General features: G+C 32.3%; 1 protein-coding gene across 1 annotated transcript in view; it reads left to right on the top strand.

The window, feature by feature from the left end:
• The first annotated feature begins 3,358 nt into the window (after positions 1-3,358).
• LOC140445583 (coiled-coil domain-containing protein 170) overlaps positions 3,359-24,014 on the top strand; it is a 91,019-nt gene continuing 70,363 nt past the window's right edge. Inside the window, exon 1 of the mRNA XM_072537757.1 lies at positions 3,359-3,392. The gene's annotated coding sequence lies outside the window, so the exon portion shown is untranslated. The remainder of the gene's footprint in view (positions 3,393-24,014) is intronic.

Raw genomic sequence — 24,014 nt, 5'->3', positions numbered from 1 at the left:
TTTTTATTTAGCGGTTAGATTCAAGTACCCACAAAGAAGTGTGTTGTGATTGAACTTTTGATGGTTTGCGTATGTCCGGTAACACAGAGGAGGATTGGAGTGTTTTCGAGGCCCTCTGCAGAACTACAAATGTGAGTTGGTGAAGAATATTTTTTAATATATTACATATATATCCAATAAATATTACAGAAAGTTAAAATTTATTAAATTGTTAAAAATAAAAAACTGAAAGATATTTTCAACCCAATTAATATGGAGCAAGACAGGGAAGAAAGACTCAGAAGCTGTATCTTAGATAGTAACTATTTTTTAATTGAACTTTTTCTATTCTTGAGAAGTAAATGCATCATAGCAAAAGTTTTATGGTAGAAAATGACAAGTGTTTTTATAAAGAACTGTTCATAATAAGTAAAAAAATTTTAAATATTGATAAAAGAATTGTCTCTAGAATTTATATCAAAATAATATGACCACACTTTCAATTCTTCTTCTTCGCGTGCCATCTCCTCCGAGAAGGTTGGCAACCATCATGGCAATTCGCATTTTCGATACCGCTGCTCTAAAGAAATCAGCAGAAGTGCAATAAAACCAAGCTCTCAAATTATCACTTCCAATACACTACAAAATAAAATACAAATAATCAAATCTTACGGGTTAAAGCCAAAATTGTATGCCTCATTTTTCTTAGGATTGTAGTGATGATGATAATGACAGTATCATCATCATCATCACTACATTCGTCGTTTTTTAAACAAATTACAATTAGCTCTATTTCTTTTATTATTATATCGAGTTAAAATTCCAATTCCGTAGATTATACTTTAATAAACATCTGACGAGCATATTTGTAACATGTATATCTTACCAACTTTTTTTTACAAATGTCCTTCATGTCCTTCATTAATCTATGTTTTGATCATATAAAAAATATTAGTTGCTTTTTTTCTCTCCACCCGTTTCTTCTCTTATAAGTTCGCTATCTTCAAAATTATTTCTTCTGTCTCTATAAGCACAGATTCTCTATCGTGCTTCCAAACAAGGTCTAAGAAATTTATCTAAATCAGTCTAGGGTATTTTTAAAAGTCTTTTATAAATCCACATTCTAAAGGCTTCTAAGTGCCTTGAAGTATTTATTTTGAGTATTCAGGTTTTACAGCCATATAAGAGAACTGAGTAAACATACGAGGCGTGTTCAATTAAAACTCATCTTTGGTCCAGAAAAAAATTATTGGCAAGTACATTTACAAATAATTATCACTACACTTAAACACGTACTAATTATATTAACAACCGATGTATAAATGGCTTAAATAATTCTTGTTTCAGTTGCTGGAAGAATTCTTTTACGACACTTTGTATTCTTTTGCCCGACAGAAAACAATTACCTTTTAATTATTCAGAGGCGCAAAGATTTAAGATCGCAAAGCGATAAATCGGGACTATAGGGTGGATTCTGTAATATTCTCCATTTCTTTCTTTCACACATGCGACATTTCTGTCTGTTGATGCAGCCTCAATGTATAATACCTTATTTAAATAATCCTTTTTCTTCTTCGTCTTTATAAGCAATTCTGCTTGTTCATTGGCGGATTAATACATCTATGGAGGGTTGTCACTTCATATTTTGCACGGTCATCCGATACTTCTTCTGCCGATTGGTGACTTATCTCTTGCTATTTTTACGACACGGGTCTCCTCTGCTTTTTGTACTTGATCTCTCACTTCTTTGTCCAGGTCTTGATAGCTAGACAGTGTAATTCCCAGGTATTTTATTTCCATTATTTGTTTAATACTGATGCCATCAATTTTTATTTTACATCTAGTTGGTTCTTTGTTGACTTATTTGCATGTTTTTTCTTCCAAACTACATTTTCATTACAGCAATAGTTTCGAGACCTATCATATAATGATCTAATAATTTATTTTTTGATGTTTAGTTTGTGGGTTGAGCGGTAAATTAAATATCTGTTGGTGTGGATTGGTTTTCTGTAAACTTTGTTTGTATTATCCTGCACCGTTTTTTGTAATTAACACATCCAGAATAGGAAGGGAATTGTTATAATATTTTTCCATTGTGAAATGAATTGATGCTTCTCTATTGTTGTCCATCACAAATTTGTTCATTGCTTCTGGTCCATGAGGTTAAATGGAGAACATGTATCATCTACATATCTCCACCATACTATGGGTTGTTTGTCTTGTTTGTGTACAATGTTTTGTTCGAAATACTGCATGAATATATCTGCATAAGGAAGATTGAAAATAAGTGTTCTGTGCAAAGTGTTAGTAACTATATGATAGCTAGTACATTCAGTTTGGTTTTATTGTCAATGTTTCATCCCTTTCTAATTCTGCTTTTAATACTTTTAAAGTTATCTCCAATGGCACATTTCCCACAAAGGTAGTATGACATTTTCTTGGTAACTTCTTATTTTACTATTGATAAGCAGATTTAACTGCATTCTATTGACGAGTTTGCATATTTATTATCTATATTGTTTTGGTTTATTTAGTAAGATGGTAACTACTTTCTTAATTTTGTTCTTTTTCTATATGTTTTTTAATAAAACTTCTCAGGCATCTTTCTATACGAATCTATTTTTATTGTCCCAGGCATGTTTGCATATTTGAGATCTGTCAACTTCTCCGTTTTTAATTTAAAATTCATGTTTTGTATACACTTAGTGGTCCTAAGTAAAAATTGTCACATTCATAAGATACTTTCTAAATGTCATTCTGTGTTCTTTTTCATTATTATGGGGTTTGGTTTTAGATAAAATGTGTTGATTATTTTATATATTACAATTTTGTATGTTATTTCATTTCCTTCTTATTTTTTTATTTATTTTTTAAGTATTTTAGGATCTTTTTGAATCCCGAAACACTCTTTGGCAGTTCTTGAACTCTATAGCTATTGCGGTATTTCGACTAATTGAAGAATTAAGTTAGCTTTAGACAATATATTACAACAAGTCAATAATATACACCACCACACCAGCTGTCTTATCTAACATTTAATTGAAAACTTAATATATAAAATCTTTTAGTTGCTGTAATGCAATGGCTAAGTCTACTCTACCAGAAAGCCAACTTATTAAAAAAACCAAAAAAATCACCGGACAACATTAACTAAAAAAACGAAAGCAACAACTTTTATTTTCGTATTGATGCATAATAATTATAGGATGCTACTAACAAGCAAACCAATTTACACATCCGAATACAATTTAAATTTAATAGAAACAAAAATAAACGAATAAAAGGGAAAGTGTAACACTAGTTTCTATTTTCTACTAGAGGTTCAAATTTGATACAAAATATTTCCGTAAGATCGTGGCTCGATTTAATGAAAGTGAATACAAAAACAGTTTATTAAGCAAATTTGCTATACGGTGAGTCATAAAAAGTAGCGTAGCTGAACGTTGATTTATAATAGGGTTAAAACGTTTGTCGTTTTTCTAATACCAAGTTTACATAGAAGCTATAAATCAATCAATAAAAAACTCTTCTTTTCATCGCGTATTAGGCATCCGGAAATATCATTTCGTCTATGTAATCTCAGATACCTTTGACTGCCTGTATGCTTCTCTCTTAAGTCGCGTTGCCTTTGTCTTTCCTCTTTTTGTTTACTGCTGGTCATGCTGCTTATTATCCGGAGTTAGTACCCATTACAAGAGCAGGTTGATATCCTGCCGCTCTCTGTATCATCTTCTCAAACAAAGACAGTATGCTCCGCAGTGTTTCGATCGTTGCAACACATGTGGCGACACAACACAATGCTTAGAACGTTCCCTAACCAGTGAGCAGCTATGTCAGTTAGTAGTCCCTAGTTTTATATTTGCATTTCATCTAAGAGTTAATATTTCTCCATTGTTCATTTTTCTGGTTTGCATCCCACTATTTCTGCCATTTCAAAGGATCTGTCTGGCGTACTGCCTTCTTTATAAGTTCAAGATTGTTGTGCCCTGCTCTGTTGAATATTAATGCTGTTTATTCAGCCATAAAATTCATGGGAACTATTCTGATGATATATATAATATATAGTGATTCTTAGTGATATATATATAATATCACTAAAAGAAGGTAGAGCTCCAGGACCAGACGGACTACAATCTGAATTTCTTAAACTTCTTGATGATGAATCTTTAAGAGTACTATGTAAAATCTTCAATAATATCTATGACACAGGCAATATCCCAAAAGATTGGCTACTTTCAGAATTTATTACCTTACCAAAGAAACAGGGAGCAAAAAAGTGCGGAGAATATAGGCTAATAAGTCTAATGAGCCATACATTAAAACTTTTTCTTAAAATTATACATCGTAGAATATACAAGCTATGCGAAGAGAGAATACAAGACACACAGTTTGGATTCATGAATGGCGTAGGTACAAGAGATGCACTGTTTAGTCTACAAGTATTATTTCAAAGATGCAGAGATATGACTTGCGATATTTACACCTGCTTTGTGGACTACCAAAATGCATTTGATACAGTTCAACACCAAAAAATGATGGATATTCTAACAAAAGCCCAAATGGATGATAAAGATCGGCGTATAATACAAAATTTATACTGGAACCAATCAGCCACAATAAGAACGAATTTTGGAGGTGAACCAACGGAAATGATCCAGATTCTACGAGGCGTTAGACAAGGTTGTATACTTTCACCTATATTATTTAATCTATATTCAGAGGAAATATTTAGTGAAGCCTTGGAAAAATGCGAACATGGAATACTTCTAAATGGATAACGCCTAAACAACATCCGTTATGCAGACGACACCGTTATTTTTGCAGACAGTTTGAACAGTTTACAGCAACTGATAAACAAAGTAAATGAAGTAAGTGAAAGATTTGGACTTCAAGTAAATATAACAAAAAATAAATTTATGATCATCAGCAAAAATAAAGTTAGAGACGCTCAACTACTTATCAATAATACACCAGTGGACCGAGTAAAACAGTATAACTATCTTGGAACAACAGTAAATGAACAATGGGATCACACAGGAAATAAAATGTAGAATAAAGAAGGCTAGGAGTGCATTCAATAACATGGCCAAACTCTTTAAAAGCCACAATCTTAATCTGGAGATAAAAGTAAGGCTCCTACGATGTTATATCTTCTCAATATTGTATTACGGAGTTGAATCCTGGACACTAACTGAAGCAATGGAGAAAAAACTTGAAGCCTTCGAGATGTGGCTATACAGGCGAATTCTAAGGATATCATGGACAGACAAGATAACCAACGAGACCGTATTACGAAGAGTGGGCAAAGAAAGAGAGGTGATGTATACCATTAAAAGGAGAAAGTTGGAATATCTCGGACATATAATGAGAAACAGCACTAAATACAGATTACTGAAGGTAATCCTACAGGGTAAAGTATTCGGAAAGCGAGGAATTGGGAGAAGGAGAATATCATGGTTGAAGAACCTGAGGAAATGGTTCTCCACAACAACAACGAATCTATTTAAAGCATCAGTCAATAAAATAATTATAGCCAGAATGATTGCCAATATTCGGAACGAATAGGCACTGAAAGTAGAAGAATTCTGATGATAACTTGTAGCGAAGCTACTGACACCGTGTGGTAAACCGAGACCAAAATCAATAGATCTTTTCTTTGTGCCTGCCCTCTCAAGTATCTGCCTATATTTTTTTTGTCTAACTACTGATATTGACTCTGGAGCTCTCTAAATCATAATAAAGTTAAATAAACAAAAAACTGGCCCTTTTTATTATAACAGTTGTGTTTGACAATAATCAGGCCAGATATGCTATCTTCTTCTCAGCTTTTTTTGTTATAATATGGAAGTTGTCACGTGAATATCACGTGAATGTCAAGAATTAACAACTAGCTATTTTAGCTTCTTTACCACAGGAATCTGGTAAATTCTGGAAAGCAAAAGTGATTTAGTTTTATAGAAAATTGCACAGAAAGATAATTTTGTGCCAATATTGGATAGCTGGATAAATTTAAAAAGCAATTTGGTATACGTCCGTTAACTATATCGGGTGAAAAATTGTTTAATTTCTACTGCAACAGAGAAGTATGATTTGTTAGTGATTCGTAAAGCTAAAAATTCTAGAGCTTTAAAAATTAGTCATCTGCCAGTCTGCTACAACAATTCAAAAGTTGAGTCACGAGAGAGGTGTTTAGTCAATGATTCCATTCATCAAATAGAATTTGCTTCGGACGTGACGAAGTTTATTAAAAAAATCCATCTCGTGCTTGAAACCTTTACCCAACTGAACAAGAACTTAGATCAAGTGATGGGAATATCCAAACCATCTTCCTAACACCAAACTTCACACTTTTATTGCAGCTGATGGATCAAAATGTTATCCATAAATAAAGTCTAATATAGATAAATAATTGTTTATCCAATATTATTTCCCAGAGTAAAATAACGCAGAGCCTTTATTCTCTCCCGCTCAAGCATGGAGCTCTGTTTCACCTAACTTACTTCAATCATCATGGAAAAAGATATCGCCTACCATGGAAAAAGATATGACCTACCTCTATAACAATAAATATAAAAAATGTGATCCTGAAGATAATCTATGTTTCAAATTTTGTCAGAAAGAGGATTCGAGACAAGTGAAGAAGATTTAAATTGTTGGTGTGAAAAGATAGAAACAAGACAAATTATAACATGAATAAATATGTAAAGCAGTACAAAAAGATGAAGAAAGCCTAGTAGAAATATTAGATCCAAAAATGACTACAACTGACGTATGAAATGGCGTATCTGTCAAAGATATTAAATACAATTTTTTGAAACATGCGAGAAAAGATTTTTAAACGAGGACTACAATTTTCCCAAATACAGTCGGTTCACAATTTGTTGATAGCTCACTACAAGTTTAACCCTAATTAGAAAACTGAAATACAGAGAGGATAGGTAATATGATATAATAGTAAAAACCAACCTAAAACTGACGGTTTAAGACGTTTTCGACTAACCCACCTTATATCTGAAGGAATACAATACCTTATAATCCTATTACGGAGGTATTTTGAATGGTTAGAGATGAACGACCAGTGTCATAGAGTATATGATTAAAACATTTATTTGAACTAAATAAATATATTTTTTAAATTGTACTTATGTAAATTGTATTTTTTAATAAAACTTATTTATTTTATTCAAAAATAAAAAGTTTCTTGCCATTTGTAAAAGATACATTTATTTAATTAAGGAAAAAGGCGCCAAATGTCGCCTGGCAAAATTTCCAATGTGTTTTAAATGTATCCATTATTTTCGAATCCGGAGAAAACTAATAAATATTTTTGAAAAATTTAAACGCAGAATGAAAGATTACATTATTACTCAGGGCAGAAAGTCCCTGAAAACTTCTACAATGTTTATTTTAATATGTTATGTAACAGGGGTGAAAATAAAAGAGAAAATATGGTATAATTTTTAATTGAAAATATTGCATGCAAAAGAAAGTTTTTATTTATTCTAAAAAATATTTCATTCTGCCTTTAAATTTTTCAAAAATGCTGTTTAGTTTTCTCAGGATTTGAAAAAAAAATGAATACATTTAAAACACATTGAACATTTTGACAGGCGACATTTTGCGCCTTTTCCCTTTAATACCTTACGATTACAACTATTATTACTTACCTTATATAATTACGATTAGAAAACTATTCAAATTCAAAATAAATAGGATCAACTTCGGAATCCGAGTCATCTTGAGGGTTAATAATTAGCGGTTGTGTCTCTACGGTCGCATCAATTATGTTATCAAGATCCCACATTTTTTGTTCTTCTTCTATTACATGCCTTACTGCATCTTTCCAGTTTTGTTCTGTAATATGTTGTAGAGACTCGTATAACAATTCACGTACAGCTTGTATTTTATATAACGTATTTTTTCTAGCCACATAACTTTTCATTTGTGCCCAAATGAGTTCAATTGGATTTATTACGCAGTGGTAGGGTGGAAGTCTAAGGACTGTAATGTTTCGCCTTTCCGCCATTTTGTCAACTACGTATTCCTTGAACTTAGATTTGTGTTGCCGGGCAATTTTTAGAAGTTCTGCTTTTACCATTCCATCTTCGTAAGGCAGATACTTATTCCGCAGCCAGTCAAGAATATCCTGTTTCTTCCATGCAGTCGTTGGAAGTCTTTCTACTAGTCGTGAATGATAAGGTGCATTATCTAATACTATAATTGAATTTGGTGGTATGTGTTCAATCATCTGCTCAAAATACTCTTCGAAAACATCAGCTGTCATCTCCTCGTGATAGTCTTTTGTGCTTTTGGACTGAAATTCCAACAAACCATGCTTAACAAATCCTTTTTCACTGCCAATGTGAGAAATTATTAATCTACTGCCTTTACCAGAAGGTGGGGAGATACAAGTAGACCAACCTTTCATAAAGGCTTGCCTGGAGCTTAATATATTTTTATCTGACCAAATTTTTTTTAGAGTATGACCTGAGTTTACCCACGTTTCATCCTGGTAGAAGATGGGCCTTCCTTCAGCCCGGAATTTTCGTATGGATCTTAGATAATTTCTTCCCCAACATATATTATCTCCTCCCGGTCAATCAAAAGTGATTTTCGGTCTGATTTCTCCCACCGGAAATTTAATTCTTTTAAAACTTGCCACAATTTAGTTCGTGCGATATGAGGCAAATCCGGGTCGTCCCTAACTTCTTGTAAAATTTTGTTTAGGTTTGGTATTTCTTTTTTGAAAAAAAATCCATGAATTTTCCTTCGAATACCATTTTTGGCAAATTCATCAATTTCAATACGCTTTTTCCCTCTCTTTAAGTGTTCGTTTGTGTTTGGGTTAGCTATACCGTGTTTTTTTCTTTCTGATAGGAACCTATATATAGTTGACTCTCCTACGCCAGTTATGTTGGCACAACTTTCGACTATGTTGCGAACAGTGTTTGTGGGATTCTGAGAAACCAGAGCATCGTGAACATTTAGGACAATAGTCTTCTCTCTTGGTGAATAGACAGACTTACTGAGTGTACGCAACAGTACCGGTGTAAAATTTGATGATGTTGATGATGAAGCCATCACAAACAATCCAACAAAACGAGCACGAGCGAAAGGTACGTATATGTTCGTAGGTATATGGAATAAAAAATCACTTACGCACTGCATATAATTCGCAAAAGAAATATTCGAGACGCTAATTACTGCCGTAGACGCGGACACACCGACGAGCCGTAAATTACATGCGATCAAAAACGTACTAAACAAAAAATTGTTTTCGTTCGTAATAACTTCACCCTTTTAAGTTAAGTTTCGAATATAAACTGAACAAACGAGGCACGTGGCCAAAGCATACCCATTATATTATTAAAAATCTGGGGAATTCCATCCTAATTATCTTGCAACGAATAGTACCTTCGGATATGAATTCCAGGTTTTCTAGTAAAGTGATTAAACGCGAAGATTAGTATTGAAATATCCAAAGAGATAAGGTATTCTTATTTATAAAATTGTTAATGGTTAAATTCTTATTTTTATTAATATAATATAATTACATAACATTAGCCTTGAAAGTTTTAATTGTTTTTTTGCTAAATATATTAGTATTAAAATATTATTAATATTATATATATATAACAGTAATAAAAAATATTATATTACTATTTAATGAATAAACACCTCAGGAACGCCTATGGTTTACGACCGTTTTATGAGTTTGAGGCACATTTCGTGCTCTCAACAATTTATGAACGGAGAATAGTTAAATGTGAGATAGGCTACAGTTATAAAAAACGTGTGGAACAAGAACACAGATGCATAATATGTTGTACCTATTCCGTTTATGAAATGCTTTATTTTATTTATTACGAATTTTTTATTTTTAAAATCCATTAATATTAAGATTTCAATAATCCGGCACTCCTCTGTTTTTTATAGTGCCAGATTAGTGAGATTCTACACTGTACCTTAATGCAAAGGAAGACTACTTTTATATAGGTTCATTTACAAAAGTTAGATACAATATGTGAAAGAGCGGTCTTTACACTAAATAGCTGTGGTTTACGGGACTAACCACAATATCTATGCTAACAACAGGTCGTATTAGAATAATAATATAACCGCTAAGTGACATAGTCTCAACTTTATTCGTTCCTAGAAAAAATATTGAAAAAATTTACGTTAGAAATATAAATATGCAAGATTAATTATTAATTTTATTTAATTGTTAACTTAAAGTATAGTTCTTCCTCTGACAAAATTGAAGTTTATTCATCTTAATATTATTAAAACCAAAAGTTTAAAAAATGTATATTTGAAATTTAAATGTTATTGATTTTGAACTGTTTTTTGCATGTTTACTTTTAAATATCTAAGCCGTTCGCATCGCCATCTAGTTTGAACTAGACAAAACTGAACAATTTATTGATGTTTTCTGTTGGATTCAATAAGCTTTAATGGTCTAAGAATTCAACTCAACAGTGCCATTGGACTAAAGATGGAGGATTATCAGTTACGGACATCTATATAATGTAATCGTAACTGTGTCAGACCGAGATCTAATATTTTAAAAAAGTTTCTTTTACGAAATTATTTTAAGTATTGTCAACTAGAAGAAAATATCTAAATTAAAAAAAAATTAAATACGGAATATTTTTATTAGCAATAACTTTTTTAGCAGCAGAGGAATGAAAATCTTCGTTGGTTTGCTTTTGCTGTCTGGTGCTTTTAAATCAAATAATGAAGATGTAAGTTCGTTTTGGGCCACATATCTAACGGATCGGGACATTTTTCACGCCACTATGACACTGAAACGTTTTTGTTTCTTATGCGCTGCATTGAGCTGTGATAATAGTATCACGAGAAATGAACGCATCTTCTGTCTTAAACAAATTATAGAAAAGAAAATTGTGACAAATAAAGAGTTACATATGACTTTTGTAGATCTTGAGAAGGCATATGACACAGTCCCGCTAAATAAACTATTGTAAGTCCTGGGCACATCAAACATACATCAAACATTGGTTAGTGCTCTCAAAGATCTATATTATGGTTCAAACTCCCAAATAAAATTCGGTAACCTCTTAGCTGAAAAATTTTCAGTTACTAAGGGTCTCAGACAAGGATGTTGTATCTCTCCGACTCTATTTAAGATTTATATCTCTGCAGCTCTGAAACAATGGAAAAGGAAAGTCAAAGGAATGGGTATACAATTGAACGATCAGGATTACATATATACTTTACAGTTTGCAGATAATCAGGTGGTAATCTCAAATGACAAAGATGACATGGAATACATGCTTAGAAAACTAATTGAAGAATACCAGAAATGGGGATTAAATATCAATTTAGAAAAGACAAAATACCTCTTAATTGGAGCTGAAGCAGAACAACTCGATATCGATAACAATCAAAAAATAAATCCATGCAACGAATATAAATACCTGGGCGTCATCTTCGACCGTAGTGGAAAACACGAACGAGAAATAGAACATCGAATTGTACAAGCACGAAGAGCTATAGCATGTTTGAACGGAATTCTATGGAGTAAAGAAATATCAAAGAAAAGAAAATGAAACATCTATGAGACAATGGTTAAAACTAGCCTACTTTATGGAGCTGAGACATGGAGAATAACCGAAAAATATAAGAAAAAGGTCGAAGCCACGGAAATGGATGCCATCAGAAGATCGATGAGAATATCAAGAGCCGACAGAATACGGAATGAAGTGATAAAACAACAAATGGGTATAGAGGGCACTATAGTTGAGGATATTGAGAGAAAACAGCTCATATGGTTTGGGCATGTGAGCCGAATGGGGGACGAAAGATTGCCTAAAAAAACGATGATGTGGCAACCCCCAGAGAAGAGGAAACGGGTAAGACCACCACAGAGCTGGAACCTGGGAGTTAGGAAAGCGATTAGCGCTCGAAATCTGGACGAAGACCTAACTCAATACAGTGGCGTTTGGGAGTCGGACAACGTCGTAAGACGTTATAAAAAACCGAATATATATATATATATATATATTATTGTGATATTTAAAGTCTTGGTGCGCCAAGCAATAATTGGCTAATTAATTTTTTTGATTAATTAAAATTATTTAAATGATATGATTATGACTTTATCACAATTTTTAATTCTTTTATCTCAGGGTTAAATTCGTGCTTCAATATCTATGCTATTACATGTGAAAGGTAAGGTCCAGAGAATACCGGAATAATAAAAAACACATATGATCTAACACTATATATTGAAATAAAAATAATGAAATAATTCACACTCAAACGTTTTCAATAAACAAGCCTCATATAAGGATTCTCAAAATTTTGTTCTCCGTACGTGAACAATCAAAATTTATGGTACAAACAATATTAATTGAAATCTCAAAATCCCAAACTATTCTAACTCTCCTAATCAAAATATTTATATCCTTTCTAAATTACGTGTAAAAATTGTGTTATCAATAAAAGAACAAAACTGCAGAAAACAAAAATATCTCTCTCTGATGATGAGTGGTCAAAATCCTTGTTCCTTGTAGACTGTATTATCTCCTCTCAACCGCTCCCTATGTAATCAGCAATCTTACACAGATTGTTGCAAGTATATCGTCCTTAATGATCTCCTTCAAAAGCACAAATCATTCAAATTATGATAGCCTTTCTACTCTCGATAAACTGAATCTCTCGTTGGCCCGAGTGAAAAATGACTCTTGGAATATCTTCTCTTTACGATAAACTGAATCTCTCGTTGGCCTGAACAGTGACTCTTGGAATATAAGTAGAGAAATATGACTTACAATATTTTGCTGCTTCAGCTTCTGTCAGATACACTAACTCCACAAAAACTCACTAACATTCAACACTACTGCTTGCTACATTTCAGGAACCGCCAGAGAACAATCACTGTTCCTCTTACAGACTTTGAAACCAACTGCCTATATCTTTTCTCTCTCCTCAATCTCGCTAAACTTTTTCCTACATACTTATCCCACCTTTTTCAATCTCCGCCAATCAAAACTCGTCACAATTCCCCCATTTTTTCATTTCGATAACAAACAAAATTTTACCTATAATTATAAAATTTCCTAAAACTTATTTACAAATGATATTTTCTATAATTCTTAAAAACTAACAAAAACCTCTTTCTAAAATCTCTTCTATTTGTCTCTAATCACTGCATTAATGTATTTTGGAAAACCCCGTTCAATTGTCTTTTTGTTTTCACTTAAAATTATGCGGGTCACTCAAGTATAACAAAGAAATAATTTATGCAAAGCTTACATTTTGTTTAGTACAGGTAATTCAAGAAATTAATAACTCTCCTTCTTCGAAATGTTTGTTGGATATTATCGTACTTATCTGAATTATTTTAATGTTATTGAATTTTGAAATATTTTTAAACAAACCAATATTTTTCTCGATTTTACATATCATAACAAATCCCCGCCATTTGATCTGCCGAAAACTCTTTGTTAAATTTTAAAAATGACAAAAGTTTTCTAGGATCAAATTATTTCACTATGTTATTAAAATCTATTCATGATATTGATAGATGTCGTGAATGTTAAAATACCCCGTATATTGCCTGTCTTTATACGGGATTGGATATATTTTCGTTTTAAATTTTTCCAAGTATTTTCCCTTAAAAGAAAGTTCATAATTTTTAACCACTTGATTTACTTTATTAACAAAATCTCCATGGTTTCCTAAAATCTTCTCTATTTCCTTCTCCATGTTTTTTCCACAATTAATTTTTCTTTCATCCACCTTTTGTTCACATGTGTTCACTGTCCATAATACTTCTTCACAAAATTCTGGATTCTCGTCCATCAATGCCATTTTTTCTTCTGTTTTCTTTTTATCCTCTAATTCCCTTTGGTATTCCGAGCACCATGTTTCTATTCCTTTCATTTCTCTGATGATACCTTCTTTTTCTTCCTGCTTCCATTCTGTTTTATCATCGGTTGCCAACAATTCTTCTGTACCTTCTATTTCCTGTTTTTCTCTGGTCTCCATCTTATTTTCCTGCTTTCTTTTCGAACTCTTCTTCTTTTTCTTCCTTCTCTTTTTCTTTTCTGTTAGATCTTGTTCTTGTACTTTCGGTTTATCCTCTACAGTCATATCGATTTCTTTGCGTTTTTCCTGTGCATTGATCCTTCCAGAATTTGTTTTCCTATCTGTTTGCTTTTCTTCTCCTGTGTTGTCTGGTTCTGCTCTGATTTCCAGTTTATTTTCCGAAAAATTTATGGTGATATCTTTTTTCCTCAATTCATCAATTCCCACTATCATATCATGATTTAAATCTTCAATCACCACACATTTCATAATATGGAATTTGTTTCCCACTCTTATCTGTACTCCCAAGCCTTCGTTTACTGTCGTCAAATTTTTATTGTTTGCACCCACTAAATCAACCCTAGGAATCTTATACACAAATCTGTCCAAATTTAATTCTTTTACTAGTTTTTTATTGATTAGCGATATCTCCGATCCAGAATCAATCACAATTTTAATCGCTTTATGTTTTATAAATGCATCTAAAAATATTAGATTAGAATTAGAAATTTGTCTGTCGTTTCCTATTGCTACATGATTCATCTCCCTTCTATTTTGTTGTTGGAAGCTCTGGTTATTTCTATCGTCCCTTTGTTCGTTAGTATTCCTATTCGGAGGATTTTGTGCATCTCTATTCCTGTTGTGATTTTCATATGTTCTCTGTTGTGTGTCATTCCTGTTATCGTAATTTTGTTGTCTATTGTAATTATTGTAATTTCTCGGCCTATATTCGTTTGTTGATCTGGGATGTCGGTTTCTCTGGTCATAATTTGATGAATACCTTCTTTCCGCTCCATTATATTGGTCATGTTGTCTTCTATTTCTCATTTCTTTTCTTTTCGCTTCTTTTAATTGAAGGAATTGGCACAAACTATCAACATCTTGATAGTTTCTCAAAATCACGTGATCTTCCAACGTTTCCTCAAAATGTCTGCTGATCATTTCTACCAGCTGTTCGGTAGAATATTTGTATTCTAGATATTTTGAATTGTTATATATCTGCAAAGCATATCTTTCTTCAGATATTCCCATTTTTTCGTGATATTTTCCATTCTGTAGCTCTTGGTTGATTTTTCTCTGTTTATTTTTCCCCCAGAAATAGTTGAGAAATTTATTTTCAAAATCTGTCCAATTTTCAAACTCATCTTCCTTGCTTTCATACCATAACGCTGCTCCTTCTTTCAAATGGTTTCTAATTGTTTCTTTGCAATCGTCAAAATATCTCATATGTTGTAATTTGGTTTTCAAATTTTTAACAAACGGTACTGGGTGTGTTTTCCGAATATCCCCGCCAAATTGTATTTTCGCCTCGCTTGTTCCATGGATGACCATTTCCCTTCTTTCCTCTGAATTTTGTTCCTTTTTGATTTCCTCCATTTTTCTTTCTATTTCTCGCATGTCTTCTTGTAAAACGTTTTCAAATTTTGTTTCTAATTTTTCTAATTCCTTTTTCTGGACAGTCTTAATATCCTTCATTTTAGTTTCTATTTCTTCTCTCTGCATCTCTAGTTCCTTTCTCTGGCAATTTTGTATCTCCTTCATTGTATTTTGGATATCTTTAATCTCTGTCTCTTGTTTTGCATTCTTTAGGGTTATTTCTTCTATCTGTTGTATCAGTTCTTTCTTTATCCCCTCAACACATCCTTTAATTTCCTGTTCATAGTTTTCCAGACGCTGCTCTATATTTCTGTTATTTAGTTCTATTGCTTGTCTTGTTTCCCGTTGGTTTTCTTCCATTGTTTGTTTTGTTTCTGCCATTGTTTGTTTTGTTTCCCTTTGATTCTCTTTTATTTGTTGTGTCTGTAATTGCATTAGTTGTAATATTTTCTCTATTCCTGATAATTCTTTTTTCTCCTCAAATATTGTAACATTTCCTTCATTATCCGATCCTTCTTCAACAATTGTTTCCTCTTCTCTGTTATCCTCCTTCCTTTCTTGCATTTTGCTTTGACTCCTTGTGGTCGACATGTTGTTTCTTTTTGTTACTGTTTTTGTCCCCGCCAAATGTGAAATTTTACAACACTCTATATGTTTCAGAAGACGACAATATTTCTCCTCAAATGTATTAAATTTTCACGACAAATATCAAATATGCAATCAGTAAAATTCAAATAATTCAAAATAAATATCAAATGTACGATTAGTAAAGAAAATAAAATCAAATAATTCAATAGCAGTAAATATCCACTAACTACGATCAATCAATAAATCAAATTTATATTCCCTGGAAAAATTGTCAAAATACTTTCAAATTCAAATTCCCTCAATGTTATATGTTTTTATCTCTGGATCACCTGTACTTATTCCAGATCTCTTTCCCTTCCTTCAAATGTAAAGCTGCGATATTTTCAAGCCCCACGTTTTGGAAGCCAGTTATTGTGATATTTAAAGTCTTGGTGCGCCAAGCAATAATTAGCTAATTAATTTTTTTGATTAATTAAAATTATTTAAATGATATGATTATGACTTTATCACAATTTTTAATTCTTTTATCTCAGGGTTAAATTCGTGCTTCAATATCTATGCTATTACATGTGAAAGGTAAGGTCCAGAGAATACCGGAATAATAAAAAACACATATGATCTAACACTATATATTGAAATAAAAATAATGAAATAATTCACACTCAAACGTTTTCAATAAACAAGCCTCATATAAGGATTCTCAAAATTTTGTTCTCCGTACGTGAACAATCAAAATTTATGGTACAAACAATATTAATTGAAATCTCAAAATCCCAAACTATTCTAACTCTCCTAATCAAAATATTTATATCCTTTCTAAATTACGTGTAAAAATTGTGTTATCAATAAAAGAACAAAACTGCAGAAAACAAAAATATCTCTCTCTGATGATGAGTGGTCCAAATCCTTGTTCCTTGTAGACTGTATTATCTCCTCTCAACCGCTCCCTATGTAATCAGCAATCTTACACAGATTGTTGCAAGTATATCGTCCTTAATGATCTCCTTCAAAAGCACAAATCATTCAAATTATGATAGCCTTTCTCCTCTCGATAAACTGAATCTCTCGTTGGCCCGAGTGAAAAATGACTCTTGGAATATCTTCTCTTTACGATAAACTGAATCTCTCGTTGGCCTGAACAGTGACTCTTGGAATATAAGTAGAGAAATATGACTTACAATATTTTGCTGCTTCAGCTTCTGTCAGATACACTAACTCCACAAAAACTCACTAACATTCAACACTACTGCTTGCTACATTTCAGGAACCGCCAGAGAACAATCACTGTTCCTCTTACAGACTTTGAAACCAACTGCCTATATCTTTTCTCTCTCCTCAATCTCGCTAAACTTTTTCCTACATACTTATCCCACCTTTTTCAATCTCCGCCAATCAAAACTCGTCACAATTCCCCCATTTTTTCATTTCGATAACAAACAAAATTTTACCTATAATTATAAAATTTCCTAAAACTTATTTACAAATGATATTTTCTATAATTCTTAAAAACTAACAAAAACCTCTTTCTAAAATCTCTTCTATTTGTCTCTAATCACTGCATTAATGTATTTTGGAAAACCCCGTTCAATTGTCTTTTTGTTTTCACTTAAAATTATGCGGGTCACTCAAGTATAACAAAGAAATAATTTATGCAAAGCTTACATTTTGTTTAGTACAGGTAATTCAAGAAATTAATAACTCTCCTTCTTCGAAATGTTTGTTGGATATTATCCTACTTATCTGAATTATTTTAATGTTATTGAATTTTGAAATATTTTTAAACAAACCAATATTTTTCTCGATTTTACATATCATAACAATATATATATATATATATATATATATATATATATATATATATATATATATATATATATATATATATATATATATATATATATGAACGCATCCAGAATGAAGATAAACTTGCAACTATTTCAGAACTATTTAACCTTATGATTGTGAATTCCTAATCAAATTATGCCTGTGGTCAGTTAATGACTATTGATGGAATACTTACAGGCTTTAGGGGAAGATTTTGATACTTATAAGATATTCATGCCATATTATACCAATAAATATGGCATAAAAATAATGTGTTTGTGTGATGCCAAGACACATTATTTATTTAATGCGTTTATATGTGCTGGAATAGATGATTCTCATAATACGAAAAAACTCAATTCCTACACTTTACGTTTTACAACTTTTACAACCTATTGTAAACAGAAATCGAAACATCACGGCTGATAACTGGTTTTTATCAGCTTCATCAGTGGAATTTGCCAATGAATTGAAAAAATGTGGACTACGTAAACAGTGCGAAAAAACACAAAAAAGATTCCCACTGAATTTTTGCAAATCTGTCATAATGCTGTCTTCACTACACCATACAGCTACATACAAATTATTGATAAAAAACTTTCAGAAATTTTTTATAATTCAACAAAAGGGAGAGTTGACAATTTAGATCAAAAATGCGCCTGTTATAACGTAGGTCGTAGAAGTAGACGTTGGCCACTGACGATATTTTATGCAATGATAAATATTATGATTGTAAATTCTCATCTGCAGAACAACCCAGACGAGATAGTCCCCACGATAAGAAGACATCGACGGTACTTTGAGTGGTCTAGCTATCTTTGTCTATCATACGCGTATGATCTACCAAACTAATATAGGTGGGTGGTAGTGAAACGCTGGAGGTAGGAGTACATTTATTATGCTAGGTGCTAAAGAGAGATAGATAGACCACTGATCTAGTGCTTAGCATTGCACTATTTTGTTCACTATACCTAGTCTATTCTTATTGTGTTTATGGGTTCGATATACACGACCTTCCAGTAAAAGGTTGGTTTGACAACAGCGAACACTGTGTAACAAAAGCACCTCCCAATAAAGAAAAACCCGAAACGATATTCTACGTCTGATCAGTAGACGGGTGGGTTTTAAATGCTCTGTCTCTATTTGCCAAAACAATAGCCCCAATAGCGGTGAATAAAATTGTTATAAAAGTTTTGTTCTTAGAGGGGAACCATTTTAAAGGGGTAAAAACTCCAAGGGATAAGTGGAAAAAATGATATATTATATAACATGTATATTACAGGTCCATGCTTTTCTTAAATTAATTTGGATGAGGAAAATTCACATGGAATCTTTAAAGCCTACTTTCAACATCAGTTTTTGTTAAATATATGGCTTGGAGTAACTGGTGATCATTCAGTTCGACCCATATTTCCTCCCATAATGATTAACTGTCGAAATTTATTTTAGTTTCCTACAGAAAAAAATTTACTATTTTCTTTTTAAAGAAATTCCTCTACAGCTGAAATAAGACTTGTGGTTCATGTATGCTGATGCTCTAGATCATTTTAATATTAATGTATCCAATTACCTAGATACAGTATATCCAAATGTTTAAATAGGCAGGGAGATACAAAACATTGGCCCGCTCAACCACCTGATTTAAATCCTCTTAATTTTTGCATTTAGGGTTAGTCCTTAGTTTATTTCACTCTCGTCGAAAATGTCGATAGTCTCAGGAATCGACTTATAACCGACAATAAAAGAGGCGAAGAGTTGAATTCTTAAAGTTAAAGAAAAGAAGTGATAAATTGATTAAAATAGAAGAAATTGTTTTGGTTTAATGTTATTGTATTAGATAGTCTGGTTCCGAGGCTTTATATCGGTTGTTTGAGTCTTGTTTTCTTTTAGAATTGGTAGGATTTTAACGCAGGGAGTGAACACACATTAGTACTAGCAAAAATAAGAATGAAAATAACACCAAAACATTTTCTACAGGAAATCACCGAGGAAAAATTCAATGTAGAATCACTGTGGAATGACTTTATAAGAGAAATGTGCCAAAGGAGGCTAGCACAGAAGATACAACTGAAACAAATAGATGACAGTCTATTTAGTATACGGAGAAGAGAGTATAACCCTAGAGATGACAAAACTTATAATATTTCACTGCAAGGTACCAGACGCATGGAGAAATAGCATAATGATACCAAGGTTCAAGAAAGGAGATAAAGAAGACCCAAACAATTATAGAGGTATAAATCTACTGAACATCGCACTTAAGCTAACCACAAAAGTCCTAACTAACAAAATCAATAAACTAACAACTTTATCAGATGAACAACAAGGATTCAGATCCGAAATTTCCTGCGTAGACGCCGTATTTGTACTAAGACAAATCACAGAAAAGGCCATCGAGTACAATAAGCCAGCATATCTATGTTTTATAGACCTGACAAAGGCTTTCGATTGCATCCAAGTCGAAGACGTCTTACATCTATTGTATAAAACACACATCAATCTTATACAAACCATCGAAAACATCTAAGTAGGTACTTCCATAATCAAATACAGGCAAAGATAAATGGAAAACTAACACAGTATATACCAGTACAAAGAGGAGTCAGACAGGGTAACTCGTTAAGCCCACTTCTCTTTAATATAATAATGGACGAAATAAAACAAACAGTACGTAAAGTTCATAGTTACAGAATGGAGAACAAAGAAATCCAAATATTATGTTATGTAGACGACGCCGCATTAACCGCCGAGACAGAAGACGAGCTACAAAGATTAACACACATTTTCTATACAACAGCCAAGAAATACAATATGATAATATCAGCAGAAAAACCAAATTCCATTTGCATATCTCAACGGGTTTCAGAGCAATAAATAAATTTAGTTTGTAAGATAAATTTCAGCACCCCCGTATCTCGGAAACCAAGCGTTTGCATACATACGTTTATACGACAAATTGTCATTATTTTTTCGTGTACAATCACTACCTAAAGTTTTTTGCATGTATTTACTAAAACCCTGTATTTTTTCTGTTAATTTATATGCATTTTGTTTATAAATATACTTCACATAAGGAGAGTGTTATTAAAAAAAAAACAGTATTTAAATGGGAATAAAAGACTAACGCAGGTTGCATAATTGGCGTTCTAAAGTTGATATAAAAACAAAAACTCGCAATAAGGAGAAATATTAAGATCGTCTATCACAAAAAACAAAAAACATCAGTAACAGACGTTCTTCGCTTTTGTCAGTACAGACACATGTATGACACAGTAATGACACAAACCAAAAAAATGTCGTAGATGCATGGCAGCCCATATCTGACACATATTCTGAACCACGTGAAACAGTACTCGAAGTTAGAGGTTATTTTTCCTAGTAAAATCGTTTTTTACGGCGAGAAAAAATTGAAATTTATTTTATTGTGATATTAGATATCTGCTTAGGTAAGTACTAAAAATTAAGAATGTTGAAAGTCTCTCGAAAATCCCAAAAAGGGTTTGTATATGGCACACTATGAAGTTATGGACTCATTGATTGTTTTTGTAGTTATGGATCCGAAACTCTTTTATGGTACAATGAAGCAGTTAGAACTCCAAATAGTATTGATAGTAAAGAATCAGATCTCTCCGATGAAGACGGCACAAATGAGATGATATTGTGTCAAGATAGTGACAATGAGGAGCGTGAAAATTTACCAAGCAATGTCAAGGAAATTGTCATTTCTGCCACATCCTCAGATTCCTCAGATGATGATACCCCTTTGTCTGAAAGACTACGATATAAAAGGAAGAAATCTCATAATTGGGTGAAAGGAAATCTGAGAAGATCAGAAAATGATACAAAATTTACTGGTTCTGAAAATTTACCTTCTTCGATTTTACAATTAGAAACTTCGGTCCAATTTTTAAAGTTTCTCTTTCCTGATAGTCTTATAGAACATATCACAGACCAATCAAATTTATACTCAGTGCAACAACGTCCAGATAAACCAGCTAATATAAAAAATATGAAATAGAACAATTTATGTGAATTACTATTTACACGTCGGTAATTCAACTTCCATCAACAAGACACTATTGGAATGCAAATATTGGCTACAGAACAGTTAGCGATGTGATGAGCTGTAACAGATTCGAAGAAATAAAACGTTTCTTGCATTTCAATAACAATGATGACATGATTGAAAATGATCAGCCTGGACAGGACAGATTATTCAAAATTAGATCTGTTCTGAGCCAAATCAAAGAACGAATACTCATGGTTCCGAAAGAAGAATTTCTAGCTGTAGACGAACAGATTATACCAACAAAAGCGCGAAGCCAGCTAAAGAAGTATAACCCAAAAATACCACATAAGTGGGGCTACAGAAACTTTGTGCTGAGTGGTATTTCGGGATTCAGCTATGACTTTAATTTGTTTGCTGGTTCCCAGAGTAATATTGTACCTCTAGGAGCACCAAATCTTAGTATGAGCTGCAACGTGGTTGTCAAATTATCAGATTCGATACCAAAACATCAACATTACAAGTTGTTTTTTAACAATTGGTTCACCAGCGTACCTCTTATGATATATCTGACCAAAGAGGGCATTTTACCTTTGGGAACAGTAAAAATTAATCGTGTTTCTGGAGTTGTGATGCCAGCTGAGAAAGAAATGAAGAAGCGCGGCAGAGGTCATATGGCAGAGAAAATAGCCAATATAGACAATGTGGATGTTAGTGTAGTGTCCTGGTTTGATAATAAAATCATTACTATAATGTCAACATATGCTGGAAGTGAACCAAAGGGAGAAAAAAAAATTTTTCAAACAAGAAAGTATACACAAATGATATCTTGTCCTAACAGTGTCCTAATCTACAACAACTATATGGGAAGTGTAGATCTCCTTGATTCCATGTTAGGATTTTACCGTATAAAAATCAGGTCTAAGAAATATTATTTACGAATATTTTTTCATTGTATTGACATGACAGCCGTGAACTGTTGGTTATTAGCCGAAAGAGCAAAGAAATTTGATCTACTCCTTTTGGATAAGAAACTAGCAATAGCCGATGCTCTATGCAAAGCCAGAAAACCAATTAAACAGAACAGAGTAGGAAGACAGTAGAGTAGAGTAGGCTGTACAGGGAAAACATATATAGTGTGCACAAATGCACAATACCGTTGTGAATTAATAAAGAAAGAAACTGTTATTTGCAGTTTCATACTGTATAGTGTATACTGTAGCTTCAAAATAGTTTGACCTTAATATTACATTATTGCATGATGTTCCAAATTTGCAACTTATACAAAAAAGCAATTTCACCGAATTGCTTCGGAATTAATTTTTTTAGGTGTATCTCATCATAATAAACACTTTTTCTGTCTTGATAATTTTTCGAAAAATGCTTCCTTTTCGAGTTATTTGCATTTTTTTGTTGAAAAAATGCCTTAATTAGTGATTTTTGGGATTTTTTTTCTAAAAAACTACTAAATGAATTGCAATTCTACAAATAGCTTTATAATCTTTAAACCGTCGAGTACAAGTTAAAATATTTTGGACAAGGATAATTTTTTTCTATCTTGCTAAAAACGTGGACCCAAATATTTCGAATATGCCTTTCGAGCAGTCTACCGCTAAGTGTGTACAGCGGTTGCGGCGATACAGGCGTGCGGCGCGTAGAAATATTTGTTTAAATTTAAAAAAATAATTCAATACAAATATTACGTACAATTTATTAAAAAAAAAAGATATTTCTAATTATTTTTATATAGACATATTATAATTAAAACAATTAAATTACAATGCTATAATAATGTAATTTTTCTGTTAATATACGTGGTGACTATATTATTGAATGTTTTATTACAGTGAAATACATTAAGCAATATATAATTAATTTTCATTGAAAAATATAATATTAATTATACATCGTTTTCATTGTCAATAATTTGAAAATTTTCGTCAACAGCAACAGGATTTCCATCTAATAAGCTGATTTCATTGTCTTCAATAGAGTCGTCTTTAACATTTTTAAAATTCTCAGGTGTACATGCACATACTGCGCAGCATTCTAAATTATAGGAAATACAATTACAATTTTTCGTAGAACATTTTCCGGTACATGAGCAGAACTACTTTTGTAACATATCTACTAGGCGAAACTAGTTTCGCCTTCAAAATAATTAAAATCGAAACAATTATTTTCC

This window comes from Diabrotica undecimpunctata, chromosome 1 (genome assembly GCF_040954645.1).
Source record: "Diabrotica undecimpunctata isolate CICGRU chromosome 1, icDiaUnde3, whole genome shotgun sequence".
Taxonomy (NCBI): domain Eukaryota; kingdom Metazoa; phylum Arthropoda; class Insecta; order Coleoptera; family Chrysomelidae; genus Diabrotica; species Diabrotica undecimpunctata.
Note: the sequence above shows the minus strand (reverse complement) of the source record. Positions and strands in the feature narration are given on the sequence as shown.